Source organism: Drosophila eugracilis, unplaced genomic scaffold (assembly GCF_018153835.1).
Source record: "Drosophila eugracilis isolate 14026-0451.02 unplaced genomic scaffold, ASM1815383v1 contig_2153, whole genome shotgun sequence".
NCBI lineage: Eukaryota > Metazoa > Arthropoda > Insecta > Diptera > Drosophilidae > Drosophila > Drosophila eugracilis.
In genome coordinates this window covers 457,693-472,248 of record NW_024573037.1, presented here as the reverse complement: position 1 = coordinate 472,248, position 14,556 = coordinate 457,693, and the positions used below count along the sequence as shown (strand labels likewise).

The 14,556-nt window shown below is 37.5% G+C and overlaps 1 protein-coding gene and 1 long non-coding RNA gene across 2 annotated transcripts in view; one reads left to right on the top strand and one right to left on the bottom strand.

Annotated features, from left to right (window-relative positions):
* Positions 1–1,300, top strand: part of LOC108103622 — a 40,570-nt gene extending 39,270 nt beyond the window's left edge. The window contains exon 3 of the long non-coding RNA XR_001772239.2: positions 235–1,300. This is a non-coding gene — a long non-coding RNA (uncharacterized LOC108103622). The remainder of the gene's footprint in view (positions 1–234) is intronic.
* LOC108103616 overlaps positions 1–1,893 on the bottom strand; it is a 28,999-nt gene extending 27,106 nt beyond the window's left edge. Inside the window, exon 1 of the mRNA XM_017209157.2 lies at positions 1,593–1,893. The gene's annotated coding sequence lies outside the window, so the exon portion shown is untranslated. The remainder of the gene's footprint in view (positions 1–1,592) is intronic.
* Between the last annotated feature and the right edge of the window lie 12,663 nt (positions 1,894–14,556).

The window sequence follows — 14,556 nt, the reverse complement described above, 5'->3', positions numbered from 1 at the left end:
TCAAGGCTAAATGAAAGCGCTTTTCAAAGCGATGGGCTCTTTGGGGTTATGAAAGATTGGTATAATTTAAGAATTTATTCGCTGGTTAATACGTATCAGTGTTGCCAATTTGTTCTTTTTGAGGACAGGTTTAACAACCCCACGCTAAATTCGATTTTGGCCATTAGAATTATTTATGATCTCATAAAATACTTACAAGTAATTAATATAAATTATTATTTTTCTTTTTTGTAGATTCGGATTATATCAAAGCGGCGCACGGTTACAGAATTATGAAGTAACGGATAATTACCTCCAGCGCATGGAAACGAAGAAAATGACAATTACATCATTTAACTAATGTGCTTAAAATCGTCTTACGGCAGAGCATTTACTAACGCAAATACAAGAAACCGTGTCAAATTCGAAATTTACTCTAAATTGCAAACAGAAGGTATATCGAATGAATTCCAGTGCAAGTGTTCGAAGATGTTCCAGGAAGAAACAAGAACAAAATATATTAAGTTTGGCTACGGAATGAGACGGAAAGAGGTAACCGAAAAATTGATAGTGTAATACCGCCACGAGCGCTCAAAGCTTATGGGCGAGCAAGTCCCTATGCTCCGAGCATTTACAAAAACAGAGCATAGAGGCGTTGAGCATCCCTGATTTAAGGTTACCCATTTACCCATAAAACTGTTAATTACGATAGGTTAAGATCAGAAGGCACTGAACAGATTCCGGTGAAAAATTCGGTCCTTCGATAGATGACTTAAAAAATCTCGCATCGAATTTGAAAAGGTTATAGACGTATAATTCCCAATCACTCAAAAACAAAACTTAACAAATACAATGGTAAAAAGCTAACAATATGACATACACTGATCCTGATAAGCAGGTTTTTTTTAACCGGCAACCACAATATGCAGTCTCACTTACAAATAGGCTAATTAAATCACACTTGATCAAATTAGAGATAGTGAAAAGTTGACAGGGAACACGGAACCGGTACATAAATACATATGTACAAACATATATACAAGTAAGATCAAAATAAATATGAATGTGGATACCGTTTAGATGGTTCATTAACGTAGCCTTAGGTTTATAACCATATCTATTTTATATCTAATCATATTTCAACTTTTTAAGGATTATATTTTGCTTAAAAGCTTATAATAACAGCAATCAATTGTCAAGGTTTTTTAGTATTTGCTATATAAATACTTTTTATTGATAATTAAAACGTTTATCCAAGTTTTATATTTCCTATGTTATAAATTTGTTGTTTATTTGTTTTCATATTAGCATAAATATTATAGCTGAGTTATATTTTATATTTTTGGTTTTTGATCTATTCTTTTTTTATTTAATAACTAATTCACTATAACTTTCTTTGTATTAAAATATATAAGAATTAAGCCATAATTCTTTCTCTTAAAAAAAAACATATTTTTTGTTTTAAAAACAGTTTTATTTCCTAGATTATTTTAAGATTAAATGCATTTGCTAGGAATTAAAATGGAATCTCCTTTTTATGATACTTTCTTGTGATTAAAGTTAGTTTTTACTATCACAATTAGTGAGATTTCCCTAATAAGTTCTTAACTCACCTGTTTATTGTTTGTGTTTGTGTGCGTTGTTGGTGTTGGTGCATTTGTTGCTGCAGTTTATGTGCTTGTAGTTGTAGATGCCGTTTTAGTTGTCACATATACACATACACACACACTGACAGGCACACACGCACACATGCAATACCCACGTGCGGGTGCACGAGATTTAATTTGTTGTTCTCGAAATGATTTTTCTCCTTGTATTTTATTTTGTTGTTTAATTTGGCTTTGTTTTTTTTTATTATTATTATTTTTCTCTTAAATATTTTTTATGATACGTTTTCGTTGTCTTCTTCCTTTTCGTTGCTGCTGTTCATTTTGATAAACTCATTTAAATTGGCTAAAAATAATAAATGGGATATTCCGGGCACTAAGTTTTGGTATTGGTTTGATGTTTTTTTTTTCTTAAAGTTTTTAAATTTTGTTGTAGGTTTTATAATATATGTAAGTTCTGTTCAGATTTTCATATTATTTTAAAGATATCTCTCTAAATTCTTCCGTTCGAAGAGGACGGACGACAGCCGTTTGTCGCAGTACCGCCGCTTTTGAAAACAGTTATAAAGTCGCGCGACATCGAACGAAAATTGGCGCTGCTTGCTGGCTATTTTTTGCTTTTTTTTTGTATTTTTTTTGGACGCGTCGCGTCGTGTCGCGTCGCGTGGCGTCGCTGCTTTTTGCGACCCACCCGATGTGTCGCCATTTTTCTGGCTGGCCAAAAACTTTTATGCACTTTGCACTCTCGCATATTGCTCTATCTCGTTTCCTTTCCCGCTCGCACTCGCACGCGCCTATGCACATGCAATTGTTGCTATCTCGCTTACACACGCCCTGTGCGACACAAACAAACCAGCCAGCCAACACACACATATAAACAGTAAGAAGAGGGACACCCACACACACACACAGAGACACCCGCGCAACATACAATCAAAAACCCATTCGGCTACTCGCCCACCACGCCCCCTTTTGCCCAGTCTCTCTCGTTCTAATAAAAGACCCCCACCACGCCACCTCGCCCCACCCCTCGCATTCGTTTGCGTTTCGACCAATGACACTCGACGACAATATTAGCGAGCACACACACATACAGTTACGCACTCTCACACACACACGCACACGCAAAAAACGAGTCACAAAAAACGAAATGTCGACGTCGACGGCGACCGCGCCGCCGGCAGAGATGCTGGGGACATACGAATCAAATCGAAAAAAAAGGGAGAAATATTGAAAGAGAAAAAGGAGCACGGCGGTCTATGGGAGTGTGTGTGTGTGTGAGTGTATGTAATCCAATCCAAGAAGAAGTGGGCGTGGGTGGGGGTGGATTGAAATAAAAAAAAAAAAACGAAGAACCGAACGCCAAAAACGCACTGTGTGTGTGCAAAAAGCAAGGAAGCCAATCCAAAAGACGCAACACGACAAGCGACAAAACGACAAGGCGACAAACGACAAACGACGAACGCTGGGCGACACTTGGCTGGGGGTGCGAAAGAGATGGTCACACTCGGCAATTGGCATGCACCAAGAAGAGGAAGAGCAAGGAAACCGAAGAAAAAACAAGTAAGTAAATAGGAGGCACACGAAGCAGGACATTCGCCGTTATCCTGGAAAAAACTACCCCCCTCCCCATCCAATACTCTCTTTATATTTTCTCACACCCACACAAATGTCCTGCGAGGGGCGGAGCACCAATACCAATACCAAGTCACTTAAATCCTTGTTTTTTTTTTTAATTTTTGGTTTTTGTTTTTGCTTTTGTTGCACAGTTAAAAACATTAGTGTTGTAACAATAAAAAAAAATACAAAACTGAAAATGTATAAACTAACGGTTTTAGCGACGGCAAAACACAAGCGGCTTTTTGATTTGTTTTTATATTTTAAAAATTTTTTTTAAATTTTTTGTTGTTTCATAAATTTTAAAAACTTTGATAATAAACCACGTCGTTTTTTATATTTTTAACCGCTAACTGATTTTCCCGATTCTTTGCTTGTTTTTCTTTTTTGGTTTCCAACAACCGATTCTCCCGTTTACCGATTTGCGGTGTGTGCGGTGCGATGCGATGCGGCAGCGGCAAGTCGACTTCACTGTTTGAAATCACGTCGCTGCCGCTTTTGCTGCTTTTGCCGCTTGGCGCTCTCCTCAACAGAAAAACCAACAACAACAAAATACACGAAAAAAATAACAACAACATAGCGAGCAAGAAAAATGTACAACAACAACAACACGAACGTCTGGGAGCCAAACAAAGCACACGCACACATCTACACATACACGCAGCTCTTCTATTTATATGTGATTCTCTGGACACTCGCACACACTAATAACACTAACAGCAACATACACACGCAGAGCGCACCCCAATTCACACACACTGGTACACACTGTCCATTCGTTTGTATCGCCAGCTCCCTTGCACTCGCACTGACAGATCCAAAAAGCAAGCAGTTTGAAAGCAGTGCTTCGGTTTCTAAGAGCGACAATCGAGGAAAGAGAGCAATATTCCATAGCTCTTTGGCTTCAAAAGAGATAAGTCCTTGGACTTTCTGGTCGGTATGGTTATTTTTACGTTTTTTCCTTATAATTTGTATGTAATTATTTATCAATAGAAATTATTAATGGGCAATTGGAATTTTTCCGTGAGAAATAGTCATTTTTTACCTGTTTGTATTTTATTTCAATTGTATAATTTTTTCTTTAACGTTTTTATACTGAAGGTTTTTTTTGAAGGTTTAAATCATGTTTAATATTTTACAAAAAATTTTTTTTAAGATTTTTAAATTTCTCAAAAATATATTATATTTTTTTTATTATTATTTTTAAATGTTTTTAGTTTTCAGATTTATAATGATGATGATTTTTATGATTTGTAGAACCTTTCCAAAGGCTTTTAATAAACATGACATTTCCAAAGAATATATGAAAATATAATGTTATTTTGAAATTATTATAAACTTTTCTAAAATTCCTTTTTTTTTCAGAAAATTCGATAATTTGCAAATCATCCAATTTAAAGTTTACAATTTTAATGTATGTATTAAAATCAATTCCTTTCAGATATTAATTTTTACATTTTCATTTCAGTTCTTGGTTTTTTTTAAAATTCAAGCTGCAGAAAACAGTCTTTGACTTAGCTTTTCGACTTGTTTTGACTAATTTATAGCCTAAAAACCAGGAAAAATTGAATATTTTTATTTTTTTTAACAAAATTAAATCTTTTATTCAATACCAGCTGGTAGGGCCTACGACTCAAAGCATTTTGGGCCATTTCCCCCCAAAAAAGATGACCCCCATCCTTATAAAGGAGAAAGAGAATGTAGAAGAGAATTAGAATTAGAATTCTTTCTAAAATATGAGGTAAGGGGATTTACTGTTGCTTAACTTGAATATTAAAACGTATGTATTAGTTTTGTATTTCACCTAAAATATTTCAATTTTTTAACTTGTTTAATTAAATTACAATAAGTTAGTTTTATTACAAAAAATTAAGATATCGTTTTTCAAACGGACTTAAGGTTTTTAAGCAATCTATGTTATTATTTTATGTTGAACTACCCATGGCAATGCCATTTGAATACATTCCCACATTAAATATTCCTTTAAGCTTTTAACTGCAATTCCTTACACCACCAAAAAAAAGAAAACCAAAAACCCTGGAGAATTGGATGCACAAACCAAATGTCAATTGCATACAAATGGGATAAATTTATATCCTAGATATATATATAGGATATATGTATGTATATATATTCGTGTTCCTGGATTTGTAGACACATTTTGTTTATTGGATGCGAAAGTAAATACGTGAGTGTGTGTGTGTGTGGATGGCCATGTAGAAGTTGCACATGGAGTTGTGCCCACAAGATAAGGATATATATAAATATATATACAGATTTATATATATATATACATATATAGATATCTGCAACTGTATGTGGGTGGTAAAGGGGAAGTGGAGGGTCAAATCCTTAACCAAAAAGGATCTGCCCCACGTCCATAGAGCGCTCCCTTTCCCCCGCACAAAGCACCCAATCCGAATCCAAAAGTCCGACAGAGTGCGGCGATCTCGTGGGAAGAGGGAGCGTGGTCTTTCGGGTTTGTGGAAGTAGTGGGTCCATAGGACTTCGTGTGACACATGAAAATGTGTCGCCAGGACCTTCCATCTCTCTCGATCTTTCCTGCTCACTCTCTCACGTTCTGTCTTTCTTTCTCGTTCATACTCTCGTTGGCAATCTCTCTCTCTGTCTTTCCCTCTCTCTTTTTTGGCCAGGTGCACCTACTCCCCGCTTTATTGGTCGAAAGCGGAATGGATGGCTGCGCATGGCAAAGAGAGAAAGTCTATTGCTATCTCGGTCTCTGTCGCACAGGGGTATCTTTCGCCGTCGGCTAAGCAGTGCACCCACCCAATACCACCTACCTATCACCTACATATCATCCCCCCTACAAAAAAAAAAATAAATACCCAGAGGGTAGAGTATCCGCTTCGTACCTTTCATTGGATTTTTTAAAACCAGCTTTAAATGCTAATCGCTAGGAAACCAAGGTCGTTCTCAATTCCCTACACGTCCAAATATCTTATTTTAATTTGGAAAATACAGTAGAACTTTAATAAGGCAAACCATTATATATTTTAAATTTGTTAAATTTATTTTGTATGATTTTATAAGTATTTAACTTTATAAATAATTGAGTTAGTAGAGATAACTATTTAATGTTCCATTTAAGGAAGTTTCACTGAGCTTATAACTTGAGGTTAAATTATCTGATACATAAAATATCAAGCTTAATCACATTCCCAACAAATTGACTTCATATTTTTCTCCTAAATATATGATGACCCCCTGGACCCAAAGGCTATAAACCCCAACTGTCGATTGTGAGATAATCCTCAAAACCCATATTGACAAGTGTCCAGTCGGAAACCCAAGAAATGCTCCTCCACTTTTGGCCACATCCACTGCATCTCTCGACTGCAAAAAAAAGAAGAAGGGCTGATTCTGAAGCCAAAGTTAAAGTTGGGAAATTACATGTCTCGGTATCTAAACGCACATTAACCATCGCTCTTCCAAGTCCACAGCCACTTTTTTGTGCGACTGAGCCAGATTGAGAATGCGGCTGGCTGGGTATTTTCCTTGTGCGCCTTCCCTACTTTTCTTATTTAATTTCGATCGATCACTTAGGGAGGACGAATAATAAAAAATAGCATGAACATGCCGCGGGCCAAAAAGTTGGGTAGATAACACAGATACTCATATATATATATATGTATATAGTCTTGTTCAGGGCAGCTCCAAAAATTTCTTAGACACTTGGAAAAATAGTTTTAGGTAAGGAAAAGAAATGAAATTGTAAAACAAATTAAATAGTCTAGTTTTTATGTTGCAAAAGTCAAATAATATTTGTATCATTTTTTAAAACAATATTTTACTATAAAAAAGTATTGATAAATAATGATTTTCCCAGCATCTTTTTAAATTGCCATCTGTATTGAGAAAAAATCTCAGCTAAGATTACATTCAATTTGCGACGGTCATGCATGGCATTTGAACTTGTACAATCCAAAAGCTGCCCCATATGTGGCACTCAATGCTCAATACTAAACATTCAACACTCAATACTCGATACTCAATTCCGATTCCACTGATGGCGTACATTGGCCAAGCCTGTAGAAATCAATTAAGCCAAGTTCTCACGATCGGCAATGACTTAGTTGAGGCCCCAAGCTGGGGTTTAGCAGATGTGCACATTGGTGGGTTAATGGAGATTTCACATGGCGACTGGGATGAGGTTGGGATATTATGCTTCTAAGGATAGATTTATATTATATTAAACTACATGAAAATGGCAATGTTAATATTGAAAGCAAAGTATTTTTGCTAAACAAAAACTAGTTGACTGGGAAACAAGAACTCGAAAATCTCATTCTTACCAACTATAGTGGGTGGCTATAAACAGGTGAAGCAATCTAAAGGGGGAATTTGGCCAGGTGCAAGCTACTTAGGGACCAATCGATCGACCAACTTCGAATGCCTTTATCTGCGTAAAAATCGCGAGGGAGAGGGTTTAGTTCGATTCGATTCCTTTTTGGGGGAGGATCAGGTTGGTACTTGGACATTGGTGGTACCAATGCAGCTGATGACCCGCGGCGATTCGAATTTCCGTCCGTGTGGACCAGCTTCGATTGCATCTGCGTTCTGTGAGCCGCCAACATGGTAACAAAATGCAAGTGAGATGAGGTAAGGAGTGTGCGTGTGTTTGGTAAATGGTAAATGGCATTTCAAGTCAAGTGGAGGATTGACTTTGGGCCAGCGACAAATGACAAAAAGAGAATAGAAGTACCACACCTAGCTGTCACATTTTAAGACCGGTATCACAGAATTGCTCTTTTTGGATTTCGGGGGTGCGCTGCAGCAGGTTCTTAAAATCAAAATCAAAATCCGAAAAAAAACATATGTCCCTTTACCTTCACACAATGCCAAGGATTAAACACCCGTAAAACGTTTACGAAGGGCATTCTCTGAAATTCGGCAATCTCATTGTTTTGCCAGCCTCGGTGGCGCATCCTTTAATTTTTTTTCTCTTTTTCAATATGTGTGTGTGTGTCCTTTTAAGCTCCTTACCCATTTCACTGACCATCATCATATCTCTTCTCAGGTCAAAACCAAAGTCAAGTGCGCAATTCAACGAGGTGACAACGCTAAAAATTCGGAACATAAATACAAATAAATCACAAGTGAAAAAAAGAAAGGAAATTGTTGACTCTACGGGTTCTTGTGTGTCTTTGCTCATTTTGACACTCATCTTAGCTCACTCCAAAATAAATTCCTCCCTAACTCACTCACTTTTCTTTTAGATTTCCATCTTTAGTAATTGCATTTCAGTTGAGTTCATATCTCTTGATTAATAGCTTGGCAATTGGCAAATTTACGAGTATGTTGATGGCTAATTCGTTAGTCAGTGAACGCACTTTCTTTATAAAGTACACAGTGGAATTTATATTTTTACCATAATATATTCTGTAAATTAATTTTTAAATAACAATAAGCTATATATTATTTTGTAGGATTATTTAAATAAAAGTTGTAATTTTTCCATTTAAGATTAGAATGGATAAGAATATATACTATAGATTTTTTTCTAAGTGTGTTTGACACTTAATTGCTGACAGATAACACAAAATTGTAACAAAGAAGCAATTCCAGAGACTAAAAAGTAACTTAAAGAAATAAAAAGTGACCCGAATTTGGAATACTCATTATTTTTTGACTTGTTACAATATTAATTTTAATACAATTTATATTATAAGACGTACGTTTTTCCAACTTAAAGTTGTAGACAAAATGAAAAGAGCTTGCATGCTCAATATTAATTCTGAAACTCCCATGTACATATTGTTTCCCCTACCAAAGACTTGAAGGTTGATCTTGATCGAGAATGCCATATACCCTTATACTTTACAAATAAAGAGTGTAATTAACAGAAGATAAATTAATTGACGGCACGGCCACTCTAATTGTGCTTAATGTGGAACCGATATATAGTCAAGGCGATGGGCGCAATTTTGATAAGCGATTAAACGATTAACCATTAGTTGCGACTTTACGGTCCCTTTGGCCCCCTTTGTCCGTCGATCCTTTTACAGGGATCACCCAAAAAAAAAGACAAACCTTCATTAGCGGTTCGGGTGTGTCACATCATCACATGACGCTTATACTCCTATAACTACAGAATATATACCCTCTCGATCGGGCGATCCCATGCCATATGGGCATGTTCATGTGCATTCGCTGGCCACCACTTTCCATCCATTCCACGCATCTACTTTCCTCAATTTCTCGGTCCTTGAGGGTCAGTTGGGCTGACTGGCCAGACTTGCCCTTTCCCAACCACAACTGTTGACCGCACAGCTAAACAGGGATGTCAAATATAATTGCTATGAAAAACTAGCTAGTAAAAGTAGCTAAAAATTTAGCACTAATGTAGTTAAATGATTGCAATTAATTGATAACTGAAAATAACTATAATAAGTCTAGTATTTAGTTATTAGTTCTTTTCACGATTCTAAAAAACTTAAATTTATTTTTTTTTTAATTTTTATGATTAACCTTCTACGGTTTGGAAACTATAACAATTAACTAGGGCAAGCAGGACTGCATTTACACAATATGCGGCATTTCACAGGAATCGGGTCCTGAAAGCAAGTATCAAAAATTATAATAATGAAAATAATAATTCTTTCAATATCTCTTAGCTAAATTGGCATCACTGAAACGGATCCGCAAGCCGGCCTTCTAAAGCGAAGCTCAATGAATGTAATATTTGTCATGGTCATTATGAGTTATAAACGATATTTTGATCCCTAATCACTTTTTCACCGCAGGCACACACACAAAGACACTCGCAAGCTGTCAACGCATTCGTTTCACGTGTTACCAAATGTCTGTGTTTTGGAAGAACCCAACTTCGGTTTCTATATGTATATGTATACATATTCTGGGTCCTTGCGGTCGTGCTGGTGGACGTATGAACCCTGTTCCCTCGTCCCTTTATCCCGAACCCTCGAAGAAACCAACCTTCCAGCCTTCCTGCCGCGACAGTAGGACAGATTGTCTTTGTTGTCGTGGTGTTTTTTTTCCCGATGTTGTCGTCGCCGGCGGTGGAATTAAAGGAACAATTGTTGTAGCAAGGGCAATTATAGATTATCACCTTAATGCCATCCCGTTCACTCCCGCAAAGGAGCATCTCGTCGAATAACAAAAAACCAAAAAAAAAAAAAACCATAAAGATGACACCACATTGTTTTATCTTTATCGCATAATTGCGGTCAATTCTCTTTCGATCTCCGAGCAGCTCTTGTGCCTCTTGACTTGGATTTCGGCATTGGCTTTGATCATTCGCCGTGGCTACATTCACCAGTGAGAAGATCTCCACGATGGGATCGGCGGAGGAAGAAGAAGACGGGGGAGGGCGCATATATAGCCAGGTTAGTTATATCGTATATAGTGGTACCCCCACATTAGAACACAAACGATGAAGGGGCGGGTTAGCCACCGAGGCACACACATTTATCTTCATGTCAAAAATTAACGCTGTTGAAAATCGCCCGGACTTGAACAATATACAATATATACGCCTTTCTATTTCGTTTCGCTTAGAGTCAACCGAGTTCAGAGTCTCTGTTTTGCGTTCCCTTGGTGTATTCTCAAGACCATTTCCCATTTCCATTTCTATTCGTACTTCCATTTCCATTCCCTGCCCCAAGGTCTATTTTCATGAAGGGCGGAACGAGTCTGGGCGTACTGAACGAACTATCCCGCAGTTTCAAATGGTCCACTCGCGTCACCCAGTTTGGGTTACTCATCTGACCTTTAGGATTTTTTGGCTAAAACAAAAAATATCGGGGAAAAAAGGTTTTGGAGAATTAAGTGTTGGAATATAAGAAATAGTCTTGCAAAAAAAAAGTAAGAAGTCATAGAGAAATTACTGAAATTTAAAGGTTTATAAAAAACCCAACTAATGCAGAAAAAATCGAATGATTTTTCAAGGTTAAAATCAAATCGATTTTGTGGCTCAGTGTTTGTAAGTCATATGGCATGACAGTTTTCATGGTGGTGCAACTTAAGTTAATTAACGAATCAGCAGATCTGTGATGGGCCTGCAAAAAGCGACCATGCTGGGAGTCAAATTCACACTCGCCCGGCACAAACTTTCCCATTGGCAAAAAGGTGAAGCTTCAGACAGAACTCGATTTGAAATCTAAAAGCGAAAAAAAAAGAAATATAAGGAACAAAAACTGGGACTAGGACTGTGAAATCGGGAGTTGGGAGTTAGTTGGATATGGACCCGGCCTAGACACACCATCGCAAATTGTTTACAATTCGAAAATTGTTTGTTGACTCTTATCGGCGAGTGCATCTTAACGAACACGCAACACCTGAGCAACCAGGCCGTGTTTTTTTTTCTGTATTTTTCATTTGGCTTCATTCATCGTGCCCAAATGTCATGCGATGGCCGAGTACCCTGACCGCTAATTACAGCCTCTTGTGCGGGGAATCATCTCACGTGATGCTGATGGGGATGGCAACGGCAATGGCCATGGAGCTGCGGGATCGGGATCGAATGCTATAGATCACCGATCCCGCAATAGGTGGCCCATCTGTAACTACACTTTGAAAAAAGGATGGAAAACAAAAGTCCGTTTTTATTTATTTAATCTTAGGGAATATTTATACCCGTTACTCGTAGAGTAAAAGGGTATACTAGATTCGTTGAAAAGTATGTAACAGATAGAAGGAAGCTTTTGCGACCCTATAAAGTATATATATTCTTGATCAGGATCAATAGCGAAGTCGATTGAGCCATGTCCGTCTCCGTCCGTCCGTCCGTCCGTCCGTCCGTCCGTCCGTCCGTCCGTCCGTCCGTATGAACGCTGAGATCTCAGGAACTATAGCAGATACAAAGCTGAGATTAAGCATGAAGATTCTTGAGGTCCCGGGACAGCGCAAGTTTATTACAGCATCTTGCCACGCCCACTCTAACGCCCACAAATCGCCAAAAACTGAAATTGCTGAAATCTCAGGAACTATTGCAGTTAGAAAGTTGAAATTCAAAAAGTATAATCTTTAGATGGCAGCGCATCTTATAGTGGTACTACTATCCGGCCACACCCACCCATACGCCCACAAGGCTCAAAAGACGGTTTTCGGATTTTCTAGAAAAGCTGATATCTCGGTAACTATAAGAGATAGAAAGTTCATATCAAGCATGTATGTTTCTATAATGCTCGCAATGCGAATTGTTTTTTTCCAATCACGCCACGCCCACTCTAACGCCCACAAAACCCGAAAAACCAAAAATGCAAAAATCTCGAAAACTATAAAAGCTACACAATTTTGCTTAGGAACACGTATTTAGGAGATACCTCTGCAACTTGCCACGAAGTTGCATCCGTCCACGCCCACTCTAACGCCCACAAACCGCGGAAAACTGTGGAGTCTTTAATATTGTTATGAATGCCTTCGTTTGACCTTGTGTAACTTATTTCTGTTAATATCTATCGATTTACAAAAGATTTTTCAAATCGGAACATTATTTCGCTATTTATGAAGAAATTAAGGTTATAAGGCTCCACATGGGCAGTGACGTCACTATAAGCATACTCAACATACTTCCTCTGACAATAGGTGGCGCCTTGTGAATTTCCACTAGCAAAATTAATATTTTAAAATTGTGTAAAACAGTAACGGGTATCTTATAGTCGCGGCACTCGACTATAGCGTTTCCTCTTGTTTTAAAATAGAGACTTAAGATTTATTAATAATTTTCTTTTTTAAGTGCATGGTCACACTGTTTGCGGATTTGTTGATATCGGTCACACCACTGATTATCCCTAGTTATTGGCAGTGAGCTTTTGATTCTAACCCGGGGCGACCTTATTAAAAGTCATTAAAGGGCACCCACCGAAGAATAGAGGCTGCTCTCATTTACAGTTTGTCAAAGTTTTCCAGCTAATTGGTGCGTGTGAAAAAGAAATTAAGCATGATGATTTGGAGTTGGAAAAATCGCTTTTCAAAATTATTTGCTTATATTCTCTTTGACAAATCAGATTTTAAAACCATACTTTTTGTAGGACATTTTCAAAGGCCAAGAATCGTAAGCCGTTAAACCATCCTATTCCACTTGCATCCATATGTTGAAAATGAAAATTCAAGATTTAAAAAAAAACAAATGAATTGACTGACTTTTACGTTCTTCAAAATTTTACTGGCGAAGTTGATCTACGGTACAATCATTGGGAAGAAAACAATTGATTGTCAATAATCTTTTGAAACTAGAAGTTTGCGATGTTGTGCAAAAAGCAAACACGTTTTATCCAGCAATTGTACTAGCGCTTCATATCGCCCTCGCGTTGCCCTGTACGATAAGTTCTATGACATGTTCAGCACGCTGAGAAGAGTAAAGACTTGGCTACGTTCAACAATGATTGAAAATCGTTTAAATGGTAAAAATAATAATATAATAGGAGAATGTAAAAGAGTTATTGTGGAAATATAAAACAAACGATTATCATTTTTTCAGTGAGCAAGAATTTTGATAATACATTTCAACAAGTTGCTACCGTTGCTCGTTTGTAAGTATTTCCATCATAAAATGGAAGAGTATACTGATAACTTCTAACTTTGACAGATGACGTTTGGATGACATTACCAACCAGTGCTGCCATGACTGATCAAGAATATATATACTTTATAGGATCGGAAACGCTTTCTTCTACCTGTTACATACTTTTCAATGAATCTAATATACCCTTTTACTCTATGCTCACACATACGCCAAGTACATCGCCACCACATCACTTAATAAAAGTTATCAGGTTAGTAAATAATAATATGTGCCTTAGTTTAATAATCTTTTTTTTTGTATCGTTTTATCAGCTATTGGACATGAAACCTAAGCAGAAGAAAATGGAAATATTTTTAAAGTGGTTGAATTCAAGACATGCTACAAATGAGAGACTATGACCTTATGCCCATACTGCAAATACTATGTGACTTTAAAGAAACCCCTATGGATAAGTAGCAAGACGAGAACCTTGGAGAAGAGTTGGTTTTTCCAAAGTCTTAAGTCTCTGTGGTGGCAATGTTCCGCTGTCATGCGAAAGCATTTCCTCTAGGTCGCGCTGTGCGTTGACATTCGTTGTGCCCAGCGTAACATCAACCATCCATCCAACCATACAACTAACTAACCAACCAACCATCAACATCGCGGCCCTGTCGCATAATATGATAATATGATAATATGCAATCGCCCCAGGTTGAGACAACAAAGGGATCTGTATCTGTCCGCGACAGATACTATGAAGTCGAAGGCGGTGGCGGTGGCGTTTGCGTGTCGAGCGACATCATTTGCATAACAATGCTGAAAGATAGAGACGATTCAAATTTTTGGTCTCCCAGAGCAATTTTCACG